At 27.9% G+C, this 15,909-nt stretch overlaps 2 protein-coding genes across 2 annotated transcripts in view; both read left to right on the plus strand.

The window, feature by feature from the left end:
- LOC132931635 (protein qui-1) overlaps positions 1-15,909 on the plus strand; it is a 196,304-nt gene that overhangs the window by 33,854 nt on the left and 146,541 nt on the right. The window lies entirely within an intron of this gene.
- Positions 1-15,909, plus strand: part of LOC132918716 (uncharacterized) — a 47,478-nt gene that overhangs the window by 30,968 nt on the left and 601 nt on the right. The window lies entirely within an intron of this gene.

Consider the following 15,909-nt stretch of genomic DNA (forward strand, 5'->3'; position numbering starts at 1 on the left):
AAATTAATGTTCGATACATATTAAGTATCAAGTTTATTTTTTTAAACTAGTATAGGTAGTGAACAGATTTTAAAACGCAACGCAACATACATTTTACTGAACATTTTTATTTCAGATTATATTTTTTATATTCTAATTTTTAATAGATATTTATTATTAGTTAGGTATATCATAGTCTTATAGTTATGCTCAAGTACATTCGGCGGAAAATGTATAACCTTTTTAATGACCATATTTTATGAGGTAGATTTTTATGATAATTAAATGTGTATTAAAATTAAATAGCCCTTATCGAATTGAAGTGGGTTTCATATTGGCTGTTATAGTAATATTGCCTATATTTTATAGTCTATAATATAATAGTCCTACGCGAAATTCTGTCGTTCATAAAATGCACAAAAAATATCCGCCGGCGCTGATGTGATTGATTAACAATACGAAACCAAAATAAAACAGCTATAAGTGTTAAATGCAGTATTTGGCACGAATATATTCGATTGAAATGGGACGTGTAATACTAATACAGGAAAATTCTTTCCCGTGTAATGGGTATAGCTGTTGTTATTCAAGGTATTTCGGAGCATATTGTATATCTATACATATGCGTATCATATGTACGTTTAAATACTATAACACTGCTACCTCTGTTTTGTCTAGTTAATGAGCGGGCATTGTTTGAATTCAAGTAGATTGTTTTCGAAGAATCTCGAGTAAAACTGCGTATACGACAAATACTATTCAGGTATAAAATCCCCGTGTTAAAACAATACCAATTATATTATCCTCGTGTAATTAGAATGTATTGCACGAATTTAATGAAACGAATATTAATGCGTTTAATATTTCCGCGCTTCCGGTGGACTAAAACAGTGTGTAGGTTTATTCGAAATATGTAAATTGTATTATAGTTATTTGTATTTTGTTTTAATTTAAAACAGTCGGCAGTCGTTGTGCAAAGAGTACGGTTAAATAAATACAATTTACTTAAAAAGTATACTTTGGTATCTACGTCATGCAGAGTTACATTACATCGTTTCGAAATCAAATACCTCGGTTGAAAACTACTAAACTTTATGTTTTATAATAGGTGTTACGTTATACACGTAAACTTTTAAAATTTAAATTTAAAAATTATGTCAAAAACAATATCATTTTTTAATTACTACTTAAACGTTATGAGTGTGGGCACGATCGGCGACCTTTGTGGAATATCTATTATTATGGTTTAATTTTCATATCAAAATATAAACACAGTTTAAAAGTATTGAGTAGATAATCAAACCCTGGGCGATAATAATTGCCGTACTAAAATTGTTTGTGGGTCGTAATTTCAATGCATTAAAAATAGGAAATAATTTAAAGTTCAAAGCCAATACATTTTTATATAAATATTTAAATATATAATTTGAATACTTATGTGGAATTATTGACTGTTATTCTCCTGTAAGTCAATTTTCAGTGTTCAATTTAATTTATTTTTAAATGTTGTGAACATGGTTTCATCAGTGAATTGTACTGTTACTTGTACTTGTACTTCAATATTACATTTGTGAGATACGAATATACCTAGTTGATGAGACGAGATACATTTTTTCGTTTCGTTTCATTTATTAAAATTGAACTCATTATTGTTTACTATTTTATATTCATGAGTTTCCAAACGATGCGATAAACATCGACTTAATCTACTATCCATGCATCGTAGTGAATATTTAATGAAACGTGTAAGAAAGATGGATTTTGAAACTTAACAAGATATTATACTTCATCTCAATTTGTATATATTTGAATAGTAATAATACAGTACGTCATTAATTTGTTGGTACACTGTGGTGACTTATTTTGACTTAATGTATGAGAATCAGAACTTCAGATGTTTTCGTTTATACATTATTAAAGTATATTTTTGTTAAACTTTAATTGAACAATAGAAAATTATAAAAATCCTTCAATTTTTTTTTAACTTCAGTGATGAATAAACTGCTGTAAAGCATATCATTTAGAGAATGTAGATTTCCATTTTAAATGTATTGTTATACTGCAACTCGTATTCTTTTTTTTTAATGAATAATGTAAAATCTCGGTTAGTTTTCTGTTTTTTTTTTTCATCCCATATTGTTATTTTAGTATAAATATTACGTTCTAATAAAATAATAATTTATTTAAATTTTTGAATTTTTAACAAAAAAAAAAAAATAATATTCATCATATTGCTTTGTGTATGATTAATGAACCCGTAATAATATTGTTTTAAATAATCTAAATACATAATATTAAGTGACCATTTAGTTATTTGTGTGTATGTATAAGTTTTTAAATATTTTTACTTTTATCTCAAAAAAGATTTAATAATGGACGTTATTTATATTATTCTTCAAAATAACTTTGACATTCAAATTATTCAGTAAACATTGATTACATTTTCATAATTAAACTTAATTTTTTTTTAATAAATACAAGAAGGGAAAGAAAAACATTTGTTTTTCATATTATGATTTGAAAAAAAAAACATTTAACTTTAATTATCAAAAATACAAAATTTAAATTTAGCATTTGAATAGTATTAATCATGGCTGTTTAAACTACTTAGATCAGTTGTAATATTTATAATCGGAGAAACAAATAAAAATATGAAAACCCATTATCGTAGTAAGTTGTGTGACGTCATAAAAGTCATATCAAGAATTCGCAAAGTTTAGTTTATTGAAATTGTTTTTAACGTGACGTACTTGTTTAATATATTAGCATATTAACTTCTAAAAACTATTCAAGTATAATTTGATTTTGAACGCGTTACATTAAAAAAAAAACCAACACAAAATTATGGCAGCGTGTAAGATACCCCTCCGAGTATAATATAATAATGTATTAGTATAAAAGTATTATAGGTAGGTACTATATTATATTATTACGTTGTAAGAGCACAAAATATCATGTGATAAATATGTTATCGCGGCCGTGGATGTGTCGTTGTACTAATCATATTTCTGAATTATATATTTTATTACGGTATGCAATTTACTGAGTTCCATCTACTGAAACGTTAAAAAGTTAAGATAGTAATTTTCCGTCGCTAACATTATACTATAAATAGTAGCATAGCATGACTTATTAAAAAAAAAAAAAAAAACCACAAGATAGATTAATGAGATACCTACCGGCCTATATTGTGATAACCCGATTAATAATGATATATCATCGTGGAACGCAATGTAGACCATCCGTTTGTATGGGAAATGAACTTCCGGGTTGATGATCGTACATGCACATTCATATTTCCCAAAGTAACAGTAGGTATACGCGATAATAAATGTATACGATAACACGCGACACCTCGGCTAAGTGTGCGTTGCGGTGTTGTAATCTACTCCGCAGACTACAAATCTGAGAGCTTGCACCGTTAAGCGTATGTTTAAACAGATAAACGCGAGCGAATAATATATAGGAACATGATTCGTGGACCCGACGAGTCATAATTTTTAACACGGGCCAGAATGGGCGGAGTAGACGACTAAACTTTGGAACTGTAACGTCTAAAGTGGAATTATTGCCTCTTATACTTTATACATACTATACGCACAGTTTAGGTATAAAATACACATTGCATGTACACACACACACACACATTCACGTACACTTTATTATACATAGAACCATTGAAATGTTATGTGAAAACGAGATATTTCACCGTCCATGAAGGGTTCACCCTAATAAATTACTGAACGGTATATTTAAGCTTTGGTGCCCCGGAAGAAGTGGGCAGGTATTTTTTTTTTATTTATATATATATATATATAACTATATAATATACCTACTCTGTGTGTTAATAGTATACAGAGATACTGCACAACTGCAAAGTTCTCTTACGCGGTTGCCTAATGAATTTTTATGCGAACATTAAACTTTTGAAAGAACTGTTATAGGCTCGGTAAAGAGTTGGCACTATTTTATAACGATTGATGACGTTTATAAAAGGATACTTTCTATCATTGTTTTCCTTCGGTGAAAAAAATTACCTTGCGGATAACGCCAATTTAAATTTAAATTTCCGGTAGTATCAAATTTCAATATTTGTTAAAATCGATTATTTTTTTTTTCTTCTTTTAGCAGCAGTTAAGTATTACAACACGTGATCACATTGGCGCCATACTGTTTCGCGTATAAGAAATAATATTAATATATACTTTTTGATATTTTATGCTAAAAAAACAAAAGCATTCATAAACCATAGGGTAAATGGGTAAATATTTGATAAATGTGTTACTCGGAACGCTATGAACACAATATTACATGAAAAAGTACACGCTCGTTCATGTTTCTAAACGTCGTCTTTTAAATATAATATTGAACCACGCCCACATCCACACCCTAACATGAAACCAGAGGAAGTGGTTTACATTAATATGTCAATAGTGGCTCATACGCCATCAATTTTGGTTAGTCACGCAAACTGATTATCACTTTCCTATTAAGACTTAATTTTAGACTATTCACCTGTGAATGGTTACAAATCGCTATTCCCTAACTAAGCTGAGTATGCCAGCCAAAATTTTCTAATCGCGATTTCTGAGTATTTACAAGTGGAAGCGCCGGAAGCGGTGCGTGTTAGTAACATTGTGTTTTCAAATATTACTCAAGCAATTCGTTACGTGGAAATGTGGAATAAGTTACCTGCAAAATTTCAAAAATTAGTGTATATTTTTAACTATTAATAATTTATTATTTTACATTTTGTATCAACCAGCCGATGTTCATTGTTTTACATCGATGCAACACCGTAGTGAATTTATTTGAAACACTTTAAATAATTAATTTAATACGATATTTCTTTTACTACGGTTTCCGTCAAGCCGCGTTTCGACCAGTTGTCAGTTTTGCTATTCAACCGTCTGAAGTTTAATAATATTACACTACTAATACTATTATTGTGATTGGGGTTTTATACAATAATTGATTGACTAAACTAAAACTTAAAATTAAAATAGTTAACATATAAATTGAAGACATTGTTAAAATGAACAATACATTCAACAATGTGCAGAGACATAAAGAAATGTATTTAAAAATATAAATTAATTTAATATGTAATATACACCTAACTACCAATATGTTTAATATAAAAATATAAATAAATAATATAAAAAAAATATGTTTTTTACGATATAAATAATTTTTAGATTACATTTAATTCTTCAATAGGGTCTATGAATTAACAAAATATAATTACCATTTAAAATATATCAATAAAAATATTTTATATTAAATGGAACGCATGCCGACACCATTATACAATGACGTCCATCAGTTTTAGTTACATTAATATAATTCATTTGTGGATAAATATGGATTAAATCCTTTAAAATATTTTTTTTTTTTTAAATAACCATTTAATTTAATTTTGAATTTATATACCCTAGAGAAGTCATTGTTGATTTATATTTTATAACGATAAAAGTATATTGTATGTATTTATTTTTATTTTTATTTTACTTTTATGTTATACATTAATGAAAAAAAGAAATGAAATTAGACATTTTATATAACCATAAACTATCTACCTGTATGACGTAAATTACAAAATACAGTTTCCAATTTCATTATCCGTCGATTCGTATTACAGCAAAAGCAACAATCGATTAATTTTAAGACAATTTCTAAAAATAAATAAAAGCTTGGCTGTCGTTTAGTTTTGAACAAGTTGGAGAGTTTTTAGTGTTTATTGTTAACGAATATATATATATATATATATATATATATAGAATGGAAGTGAGAGAGAGAGAGAAAAATACATTTTAGTTAAACACAGGATCTCTGTATTAGTCTTTATAATTATTATTCCCGGTATAGTATACTACAGTATTGTTTATCTAGTATGTTAATTATATTCAAGGATATTGTGGGCCAGTTGATTTTGAGATGAAACTAAAAACATTATTTGTACCTATTTCGACTACCTAGTTCATTTTAACAAACTATTAGTAAAATCATTGAGCGACTGTGTGTAAAAGGTCCACGAAGTTCTACATTTTATTAACTGTCGTCAAGGATTCAACTTCTCTAAAATATTCTTGGATGATTTATCACAATTTGTTTAAGCATCATTGTATTACATCTTACATAATATAAAGGAAATCACGGAGTCAGAAAAATTATGGTTATAACAGGAATAAAATCGTAATAATAATATATTTTTTATTCGTTTTAATTTCAGTATTTTTATAATATAGGGTTTTTAATGTTGCCGTTTGATAGGATATAAAATAATAATGTAGCAACATCTATTTATTTAAATCAATTTTATTACGTATGGAAATTTAAGTCCATTCTGTCTTTTCGTTATTAAATTTTTAACAAGACTATCGCGTTAAAGAATAATAAACTTCATATTTTTATTTTCTGGTTGAACTAGATAGATTCATATTTAACATTCTATAGAACTATACACGGATATAATAACATACATGTATTATTTTATAAAATTTATTGCCAAACTTTATATTTAATTTGGATTAATACGATTTATATTGTAAACTTATAAGTATAATAAATTATACCAATTTTACATTATAAATCGATTTTATTCCACGTGCATATATTATTTTAATTTACATAACATATTAAAATATATGTATACACGCTAAAAGTAAAAAAACACATTAATTTCAATTGTTTTTCGCAGTGAAGTTAAGATTTATACGCACGTATTCGTTCATAAAATATGTAGTCTACTATAAACATAACTATAAACTTACCAATACTCGTGGGTGGTGTATTTTCTATTCTGTATTCTGAAACTCTGCTCCATTATTTACTTAACTGCATTGACTAGAGTAAAATCCCATTTTGTACGATTCAATTTCACATCTTTCGCCCAATAGCAAAACTAGTGTAACTCATCACCCATCCAAACAATAAATAATTATTAAATTATATTAATTATCGTAGACTTAATCACCAATTATAATCTAAACACGCTACGCAAATAAACGAAAATACGTGACTAAATAACTATTACATTCAATGGTATTAAAATAATCTATAAAAATTAAAATAGAGTTCGTAATTTGATTTTATCGGTTATTGATTTTAATAGTATTAATAATTTAATCATAATCATAATTAATAATAAATTCAAATTTAATCTAAAACGTATTTAATATATTGTTTTTGGACTTTTTTCATAGAAGTTCAATGTTGGTATACATTAACGATTAAGACGTATAATTAAGTATTTGTCAAGCTTTATAATATTTTTTTGTTGAATACAGTCTAATTTATAGTTTTTGATGAATTAAAAAATTATTCATCAAGCCATAATAATTACGACTTAAAAATTCCGGGAAGAAAAATAAATAATAACGCATTTAATATTTTGGTCATGGTTTTTTACTTAAAAATATTATAATATTTTTGTAAAAAAAGGATAAAAATAATACGAATTATATTTATTTTATAATATCATAAATCACGCGAAAATTCCTATTTAAAATAATTCCTTTGATTGTCTAATGCCTACTATGTTTAAAACGAACTTTCATATTTATTAAACAATTTAGTATACAGTTTTAATATTTTTGATTTAATGCTAAAATAATACACCGTGAAAATATAAATAATAAATAATCAAAGTCGATTTTTTGTAAATTCCAAAAAACACGCATTATTATAATATTGAGAATGATTAATAAACAGAAGACAAATAACAAGGTCAACAGTAACTTACAGAATGTTACCACAAAACATACGGACGGATTAATTCTAGATTTTTATTTTTATTTTTTTTTTATCTTATAAAATGAAAAAAAAAATTAAAATACTTACTTATATTTAATATTTTATAGAACGTCTTTTTTCAATGGTATTATAAAATAACTTCAAGTTCACTTGAATAAATCACAATACAGTCGGATAAACGATAGTTGAAATAATTTAAATTTGTGTGTAATGAAGCTACTTATATTTATTCATATTTAAAACTCCAAGAGCACGAAAAATAAGTATTTTGAGCACTTAAAAAAAAATTAATAAATAAATAATGTTTAAAAACAACAAGCTTTTATTTTTGCAAAAATAATGCATTTTTTTGTATACAAGATTTATAAAAAGAACCTTATATAAATTAATAAGAATAATGTATAATCATAACAATTATTGTGCTTAAGAGTCTACTATAGAAATGGATAATATTATATGTAAATATATAAATATGAAAGATAAATCATATACTGAAATTTTTTAGAGATATTTTGTATTAAAATAATGTACTTAAACTAATTTAAATGTAAGATGGTGTTTTTTTTTTTGTTAACAAACACATAGGTTCGCGTATCAGGCACTGATACGAAATGCTCGTGGACTCGAAGTTTACACAAAACTTTTTTTTCATTATTTGGATTTAAATATTTATCATTTTTATAAATAATAAAGTTAAATTTCAAAGCTTATAGTAATCGCATTTTTAATTCTTTTGATACAATAGCATTTTTTTACATGTGGCTATGTTTTTTTTTTTTTTTAATTCAATGGTTCATTTCTCGTACTTGTCAAAAATTCAAGAAAGTATTAATGATCATATCATACCTACGTATGATTGATGTGACTACTTTAAAATTCAAATTTTATCGAATGGAAAACCTTCAATGTCTATATGATTATGTAGTTTTATAGCGTGGTGAATAAATAAGATAAGTTTTATTTTATAAAAAGTTTTTTTTTTTTTTTTTAATATTCAAATATTATTTTTATATTAATAATTTTAATATCAAAATGATTATATTATTATTTATTATGTATATGAAATCACTAATAGAAAATAACTTAATAATATTTGAAAATAATACATTTGCATACAATTGAAAAACTTTGAGATTGAATTATACATTTACACCATAATTCTAGAATAGGATAGTAAAATTCCGTCACAGTTTCAAAAGAAATTTGATCAGGTGGTCACTATCGATAGAACGACTACGTCAGCGTCTTGTTGCTAGATGTTTCCGAGAAGGTAGTTGTTTTGATTTAAAGCTTTGATGGACTTCTGATGAACTTTGCAATAACCAGTAGTGTCTTTGGACTCGACGGTTAATTATAGTTGATGGAATTTCAAAATCTCTATGAAAGTTGTCAGTAAATTAACAAAGGGTTAAGGAAGATAACACGAACACCTAATATAATATTAATATGCATAATATATTTAACGTTTTAGTTTACCCAAAATTCGAATGTTTTAAAACTAACTAAAAGATCAATACGATCTGATACAAATACTTAATAGGTTCGTGAATTATTAGTTTGTTACGCTATCATAGATAGTTTGGATCGTTGCAGATTAAATCTAAAATTAGCAGTTTTTATTTTTGTTTTAAACGTGAGGCCCCTAGGATAAGTTTTAAATCATTTACATGTACAGAATAAAGTTATCAGTAACATATTTATAACGTATTTACATTACTGATATCCACGAATATTTTTTTTTGTTATTTTTAATATAACTAATGGATGGAGTTGTAGGTAATTTATATTATAAAATGTTATTATACGAACTATTTTTAATGAAAACACTAGTGAATTTATTTCATTTCGTGTATTCGTGATGGTATATGATGGTTATTTATAAATACTTCAATTCAACATCTCAAAATATCGTATTGTCTAGTGAAATAATAGGTATGATAAATCGTTTTCATATTTTAAAATATATCGTACGGCAAATAAATCCCCCCGGCAGCGGCCACAGTAGCTCAACAGCAAGCACTTTAGACAGTTTTTCGGACTTTAGATTTTGATAGTTTTGAAATATAACATAATATTATTACACAACACGCAAAAGCTCCTTCGGACAGGTATTTATATAAAGCTCTTCGCACGGAAAAAATGTTTTATTACTGTAGTACAGGTGCACATTGCTAGGATGTATTCAGGCGATCAAGTGGATATTTTTCTTTGTAAACGTATACTGTAGTAACCATCATCAGTATACCGTAGGTATGGTGTTCGAACGGCGGGTTTTAATGAAAACTAATCGGATAATTTGAAACAACGTTATTATTTTTCTCCCGCGTTCAGTCTTATATTTTACGAAAGCTTATCACGATATTTTAGAATTTCGACGTTTAGATCGCACAAGACAGCCGCCGACAATTCATTTCGTAAACACAATTTAGCACTACACTGCGAATAAATATTATTATATGGTGAAAAAATAATGCGAAAAAATTAACGTTCGTTTATCGACCCGTGGGTTTGTGTAATTTCGTCAATGGCCCCCGGTAAGGCGGCGTGGAATCGCGGAGTTCAACGAGCCACGGCGATTTGACTGTATTATTGTAATATAATATTGTGCGTTTCAGGTGGTGCATGCAGCGTTGGCGCGTTTTGTGTTTTATTTAATAGCGCACAGTCGTCATTTTGTAGGAGATCGTAAAAACTTTGGGAATTTTAACGTTGACGGCGGCGGCGGCGGCGGCAGGCGTTGCGTGTCACGAAATACGCCCGAAAGAAAACTCGGGGTATAGAAGAAAAGCGAAATGATATTAAATCGCCCGGCCGAGAGACGATTCGTCCGCTACAGAAACCACTTAAAAACCGTCTATTATTTTATGCATATAAAGCCAGCATGGTCGTTAAACAATAAAACGATAAAATATTCGAGTTTGTATTATACGCGTGTATTATAGTGCATATTATATTATATTTTATATAATGCACGCGTGATAAGGAAAACGGTGATTTTTTTAAAAGAGAAATTACTCGCGGGACCGTGAAATCGTTCAATTGACGAAAATTAGACTCATTGAACTGCACGAAACTCTGGGCCGTTTGCAAAGAAGATATTATATAGTGTTCCGAGGACTCAAAGTGTACCGCTGTATTTACTGTTTTATGTAAACGTACAAAGTCAAAAGATTTGCTTTTCAGCTCAGCGAGTCAGTACACTCGATAATATCGAGACGGTTCTGTAGTGAAATATAAGTCGTCTCTGTCACACTGCCGTAGTGGTACGTATACATCATCGATATACCTACGTATTGCGGTAAAACAGTAATATCCACTGCTTTTCATCGTGTATTTATTGTATATTACAATTTTACTCGTCGAGAGCACGATATACAGCTAAAGTATCGAAGTGCCTGTCGACGTTTCATAGGTGTGATCTAGAGTTACGAGAAGAATAATACGTACCGATATACTACAAACACCAGTGTTTAGTCGTATGTTACTTTTAATACTGCTATTATAACAAATAGGTATATTGTTATTAAATTCTTACTAATACATGCTTTATTAGATTAATTATTTTTATCAAAAAATATATTTATTTTACAAAACAGCGTCGGGAAAAACACGGATAATAAATAGAATAAAAACAAATTAATGATTTGAAAAAAGTATACAGGCCCTCGTAGAGCATTAAAAATTGTTTTATATGCACATCGGCAGATGAAATATTCTAGTATTTATTCCTCAGAAATAAATGGCAAGAATAGTTTGGACAACACTTAAAAAGCAAACGGGTATTTAAAATTTAAAAAAAAAAAATGGTGAAAAAATTAACAAAATAAGACCGCTTATAGGAAAACTCAAGACACAATGGATCTATGTATTTGTTTAAAATCTGACAGCAATCGGTCAATATGTGACCTATGAGTCGACTCGTAATAAAGATGAATGGGAGACCTGTTGATGGGAGCAAAGGTCCTTATAGACCGGCAAACTGAACTAAAGAATAAGAATAATTTGATAATTAATATCTATGTCTCCAGACTCTGGAATATCATTTTTTTTTTCGATGAACTCAATATATTATTTTATTTGTGAATTGGAATGTAAAAATGAATGCGCTATTTATAGATAAATATCAATATAGATTCATATATAAATACGTATAGTATTTTTTAATCGTGCGGCTATTCAAGAGGATAATCACAATACAAAGCATCGTAATATATTTTATATTTAATGTCATATTGGATCAAATAACGTTAATAAATACAATATTAGACGGGTAACTGTAAAAAATTGTAAACATTAGAGTACTTTAAACTGATACACTGATAAAATATGACAATTCAAAATCATAATAAAAGGCTTATATGTACTAAATTCATACGGAATTATATACGTCTGATGAATCGTCAATACATAGTATTATATTGGCGCGGCAAACATTGTAATAACTAATATAATGCGCCAGACTGATATCAAAATTAAGTACATAAAATGCAGTCAGTGTTACAATATTATATTGTTGTGAAATATTAGCTCGCATTGTCGACGAGACGGCGAATATCCAAACAACTTGTCGTCCGCGTAATCTCAATTCTCAGTACCCATGTCACACGTCTCACACCACTCAGTACTACCCCGAAATCTCTTCGGGGTAAAACGTAGCAGCCACTTGAACATTTACTCGTGCAAAGCTTCTGAAAACTAAAAAAAAATGTCGGGGACGACAAGAAACGACGATCATTCGAGCGTTTTTAGTATTATGTTATACAACTGCTACTATACTACGTATATGCACGTGTAACACAAAGACACCGCAGTGATATTAAACTATATACGAGATAATCCTCAAGTACTAAATTTCAGATCAATCACTGTTGGTCGTTACACATTTTTTGAAATCATTGAAAAGTGGACGATGCAATTTTATTTGTCTTTTCTTTTTTGTGTTCGATCGCGTAAGTCAAAATCGTGTTTTAGGCGTTACAAATTATGTCAATGATATTTCACTTTTTTTTTCCTTCAGATCAACTCGACATGTTGTTGTCGGTGTGCCGGTATATTCTGTATCGTGAGAGTGATTTGGGTGAGAAATACAGAACGCCAAAATATCAATTACAAAAACAACAGCACAGATATTTCGACTTAACCGTACTGTTAACAATACCTAGTCAATACACATTTTTTTGTTGTTATACATTTTAACGAATAATTGGTGATTAAAAATTGTAAGTTTTTAAATCATATAAAATATATTTAGTGTGTATCGCCGAAACCGAATGTGTCTGAACCGGGCGAGAGTGGGTTACGATTATTATTATTATTATTATTATTATTATAGAGAGGCGAGGATATGTGTGACACTCTCTCCTCCCCCCCACCCATCTCCTCGTCACACCGTCACGCCGTCAATACCGCCGTCCACGGGTCACGATCCTTCACCGTTTCCCGAAAATCCCGTCGGAAAATTATACACACGTACCTCTATGCGTATATAATATGCGATTTTCCCGGACGGGTCGTATATATCATATCACAACAACACACGTGTATAACATAATACGGTTGTCTCGCGGGTATGTGCGTGCGCGCGCGTAGTGGTGTATGTATATAACTGATCTAATATTATTATTATTATTACACTTACCGGTGTGGTTCACGTCTTGGGCCGCGGGCGAAGCGTCCGCGACGGGTGGTAAAATCTGTTTGAAGGCGATGCGTGTTGTTGTTGTTATTGTTGTTGTTGTTTTGGTTGTTATTATTATTATTATTATTATTATTGTTGTCGGTGTTGACGTATCGCGTGCTATATTCTATAATAATAATAATAATAATAATGATATTGCAGTATATTGTAGGTACGACGGTTGGTCATACATTGTAGTAGTGTCCCGACTGCGATTACGCGAAGCGAATTATTCGTAAACGGAATAAGTGTTCAAATCGTTGGCATTCGTATTTTTTTTTCTACTTACTCGTACGAACACTGTTGTTTTATTTTTGAAACCATCGAGAACACGAGTAGGTACATATTATCGATTTATAATGATAAAAATAATCAATTATAAGCGGTTTTAAACAATAAAATATATTTTTGTGAAACTATCTGCCGTTAAATTAGCTACCTATAAAATTGTCACTGTTTAGTATAATAATTATTATGATTAAAATGTTTTCAATTTTTCAGTTCAAATATATTTTATATTATAATCGAATTACATAATAAATAATACGTCGGCTATTGGTTTGTGTAAAACTATACCTATTGTCGATAAATTTTAAATTAGACAGATACGTATTATTTGAAATATAATTATGCACTATAAAAAATATGGTTTATAATTTATATAGTTTCGTGCTTTCAATGTGTTCGTTAGTATAAAAAGTTCAAAACGAATTCATAAATTCAATCATGTGTTTTAAATATTTTATTGTACTATAATAGAATTACATTTTAAAATGTAGGAAAATGTTTTTTGAACATTAAAAATGTACATCATAAAATATCGTAAAAAATGTAAAATGCAAGAGAGAAAAAAACTTCACAAGTCAAATATTTGTATTTGTAAAATCAATATTATATAAATACATATCAATAAATCTGAAATAAAACTAAAAATATAGTTTGCACCTGGAAAAAATATCTGTAGTTTTTGCACAGACATAAGTATACGTCGTTCAATAATTAATATATGTTTATTATTATTTATTTATATATTATAATACTATAATGAATGCATTAAAATATATAATATTATCATATGGACAGAGCAGACGATGCAGAGACAAAATGTTCCACAAAGTATATAGTTATATTTTTTGAATTATTAAATTGAGAAGAAATTATACATTTTTTTTTTGTTTTTATTACTACTGAGTGCAAAATATGGCACATCAAATACGTGCGGTGTTATAATAAATATTCTATTCTTATAGGCCCACCAAAAGTGAAATTTGAAAATTATGTAAATGTCATGGCCTTTATTGCTTTTGTTGGGACGGTTTCAGTGGAATACATAAATGCCTACAACAACAATACCTGAGACCAGAGTAACCTGAATTTTCATTGTTTATGTTTCGTGTAAAGTTATATACAAAGTGATTCACCAAGCATGTTTCACTTAAAAATGACTATTCAAATTCTGATTTTGGAATATCTAAATATACTTGTTCGCACAACTATATTTTAAGCTTTTTGAGATTTGTTGTATTACTTTACAACTTTAGAAGTGTTCTGTGATGATACAAACTATTTTTAAACAAAAACCCTCTACCTTTTTACTCAAAATTATTTTATAAATAACTTTTTTTTTAAATTTGATATTTCTAATTATCAATTTGAATGAGAAATTTCTTAGTTGTGAAAATATTTATTCTACGGATAAAGTCTTAAAACTGGTTGTGCAAAAATAGAAATTACATATAGTATTGAATATAGTATTTATTAGGCTTGGGTCAATTTTAAAAATTATAAATATTAATAGATTAATATTTACCATAGCACTCATATTATCCAAACTTATTATCATTGTCCTCTTATACAGAGTACACAAAATTAAAAAACTCAAAACTACCTGTTAAAATTTCATTTTGAATATAAAAAAGAGTTTTCATTTAAAAACAGAACTTTGTATCTCTAAAAACTCTTCAAAAGTAGTAAGAAAATCTTAAGGATTTTAAACTGTGATTTAAATTGTTTAAAAGTATACTTGAAAATTGAAAATATTTAAGAAAAAACCGAGTAAAAATCACCTTTTAAATTTTAATTAAACATTTTTGGAACAATTTCACGTGAACTGAAAACAACATTTTTAAATTTTCCGAAAATGTATGTTTAAATAATTAAAAAAAAAAATTAATATAACAAGATAAAACATATTTATTACCATTCATTACCAAAGAGCAAAGATTATCTGCTCATGTATTTTCTACTAAATGTTCGTAGACATAAAGTTATATAATTCAAGTTTTTGAAATATAAAAATATGTTTCTTTTATCACATTATAGACAAATACAATTGCAATTTGTTTTATATTTTGTAAATTTGTAGATTATTTATTGTATATCGTTTGTTCACATAAAAACATAAATTTTATAATAAATTTAATGATACATTATTTTTATAACATTTTCTTAACTAAAATACCTTTAAAAAGACGTAAACTATAATAATATTCACATTG

The sequence above is a fragment of the Rhopalosiphum padi genome, chromosome 1, assembly GCF_020882245.1.
Source record: "Rhopalosiphum padi isolate XX-2018 chromosome 1, ASM2088224v1, whole genome shotgun sequence".
Lineage (NCBI taxonomy): Eukaryota > Metazoa > Arthropoda > Insecta > Hemiptera > Aphididae > Rhopalosiphum > Rhopalosiphum padi.